This window comes from Erigeron canadensis, chromosome 5 (assembly GCF_010389155.1).
Source record: "Erigeron canadensis isolate Cc75 chromosome 5, C_canadensis_v1, whole genome shotgun sequence".
Lineage (NCBI taxonomy): Eukaryota > Viridiplantae > Streptophyta > Magnoliopsida > Asterales > Asteraceae > Erigeron > Erigeron canadensis.
Genome location: NC_057765.1, coordinates 321453 through 324287, shown reverse-complemented (window position 1 = coordinate 324287; position 2835 = coordinate 321453). Strand labels below are relative to the sequence as shown.

At 34.5% G+C, this 2835-nt stretch overlaps 1 long non-coding RNA gene across 1 annotated transcript; it reads left to right on the top strand.

Annotated features, from left to right (window-relative positions):
- Positions 1 to 1109: 1109 nt before the first annotated feature.
- Positions 1110 to 2614, top strand: LOC122599087. Its single transcript, XR_006323862.1, has 3 exons — positions 1110 to 1160; positions 1336 to 1410; positions 2446 to 2614. It is a non-coding gene; the product is annotated as an uncharacterized LOC122599087 (long non-coding RNA).
- The last annotated feature ends 221 nt before the right edge of the window (positions 2615 to 2835 follow it).

Sequence of the window (2835 nt, the reverse complement as noted above, 5' to 3'; positions counted from 1 at the left end):
AACTTCAATAAAAGCTCGACTCAATTGCAGTCAGCAGTCCTGATTTGAATGGTTGATTGATTGAGTTTCAGAGAGGAAGACTAGTTTTGTTGTGGTGAGATGTGGTGGTGCAAAGACGCATGGTATATATTTTTGTTTCTTTATTTTTTTGGTATATAAATACTTTTTTGGTATGTCTTCGATTGTAACAGATTACAGTCAGAACTCATAGCCCTAATGGTAAGATTTGTTCGAAAGTTGAATTTCGGAAGATAGAAATCGAATATATTGTGTTTAATCAATGTGATTCTTATATGTATAGATGAGTGGCGATTCTGGAATATCTGCATTTCATGAGGAAGACAACATATTTTGTTGGAAAGGAACGATCTCGGGGAGCAGAATGTTTATGCACTTCAGATATGTTCTGGAAAGATCAATAGGTTTGTTTATATGGGTTCTTCACATTGCTTTGTTATGTAATGAGTTGTACAGTCTAGTTGATGTCAAGAGCACTTAGTGTCTGATAATGAATTGGTTATTCACCTTGTCTGTTTGAGATATATACAACTCTTTGATTAATTTAAATCAGGCGATACTGAGAATGCCTTATCGTTTAACCACTCACTCATTTTCTTTAGTATGTTTTGCAATAAGCCTGATAACTTCAAAGAAGTTCATGACGAAGGCACGAAGCTGATAAAATCGAGTAATGACTTTGTTTGCAAGTAGCACATGGCCGTAGAGAACATCACATGTACATGCTATCTTTGAGCCAATATACAAAGTAGGAAAATTCGTCACAGAAAACCGCAACATACAATGCTTACTTATTGTAGATAATGACGTATAGCTGTGATTAATTACTCTTCTTAGCTCATCTATACCGGTTCCTCGATCACATGGGCTTGTATCTCGATAACATTAAGATAGTATCAACGACTGTCACAAATCTTGCATTTTTTGCTCAGATGTAGAGAAGATTGATAACTTTGTTTGTTTAGTGAGTTGCATTCTCTTGGAACATAGCCCAGTTATATGCCACTTTGTGTTATGCAACTTTGGTTTGTATTATCTATTTTCCAGCACAATACATACAAGTATTCTCATACTGAAATATGTTTTCTTTGTCAGGTGCAAAAGATTCAGATATTGACTCCTAACATTGGAGTAGTATATAGGTGAGATTCTTAATTTCTACTGAACATTGCATATAAGTTTCAGTAATAAGTTTTATTTGTTTTGATGCACCAGTCCTCCTCTTAGCCTATTACACATAAAGAAAATCGCATCTTTAGAATAATCTGCTATACAAAGTGTCTTGTGCTTCTTCACAGTTTATTTCTTCTCTTACAGTGGGATGGGGCCTGATTCGCGAGTCTTGGTCAGAAAGAGTAGGAAGCAGGCAGAGCAGTACAATTACTCTACAAAGTATGTCACCCTTTTCTATTGCCTTTTGCTACTGTTTTTCTACAAGTTGTTAACTATTGTCACGTATTAGTATCTCTTAGTATTAAGAGGTTTAACTCTATCGCTGTTTTGGATTTAAGATGGTATCATGGTAAATTTCGTTGTCGTTTTTTCACACGTTTTAATAAATGTATTAGGGTGAACTCTGAAGTGCATATCATTGCTTGTTAGTTAGTTAATGACAGTTCTTATTAAGGCCTGTTGTTAGGACTTTAGGGTGGACAATGTGACCACATCAAAATAGAAAGTCGCCTTATTGAAAACGACACAAAATCACTTTTTACCCGGTGTGCTCACACAGATCACTTGATATAAAAAGACACTGGTAGTGGTGTGGTTTGACCCCTGAAAATTTGGTGCAATGCGGTGCTAACCGTGGTGTGCTGGACCGCGGTGTGGTTTCTCTCACACCATCCAACCTTAATGTTAGTACGCATGGAATGGTGCAGCCACTTATTTAATATGCTTATTTTAATTAAGATTGCTTTTTTCAACAGTTGAATGATTCGATGGTGAATTTGCCTTTTTAAAAAAAATAGAATGGGGTGTGTTGTAGCGGTAATAATATCAGAGAATTGGGATGCATTCTTGACATTTGTGGGAATTCATTATGCCCATGGTTTTGGCTGTTGGCCTAGGATATGGTGGAACTTTTGATATAAGGGCATTATTAGCTACATGAGTGAAGGGGACTTGACCTGTAAGTGTCGAATTAGAGTTATGGGAACATGTATTTTAGTCACTTTTACTATAACAACAAAATGATCAAAGGTCAGACTTTCAGAGTAATTCAATTTCTTAAGTCTTACAATTACTTTGCAACACATGTTGCAATTGACTTTCTACATAGTATCAACTGCAATATTATATTTCAAGCTTATGGATTGTTATGCATCTTGGACATATTCGTTTAGATGAATAAGGTTTAGATGCTTCTAACAATTTTCTGGTTACCAGTACCATTTAGTCTAATTGTGATATTTCTCATTGTTGCAGAAAGCCGAATCACTGAAGAACGACTTGATAGCAAATTGGATAGGCATCGATCAAACTTTATTTACCGGTTTTGAATTCTATATAATTTAATGGTTGTAAACTTATATGGTTATTAGAATTTTAAAATAACTTGTGGTTGTATGAAACACATTGTTTTGATATATATGAAATGCGCTCTTTTGCTATTTGTGTATTTTATTTGTATTATGAGATTAACTGTAATTTAATTGGTGGATATTAGTAATTTTATAAAAAATATTTTTTTAAAAAAAAAGTTTTGAACCATGAAACGCAAAAAAGGTGTCATAAAATAGTGTCATAAAAGTGTGTCGTAAAAGGGTGTCATAAAAGCGTGTCATAAATTCATGACGCGCGAAATGCGTGTCATAA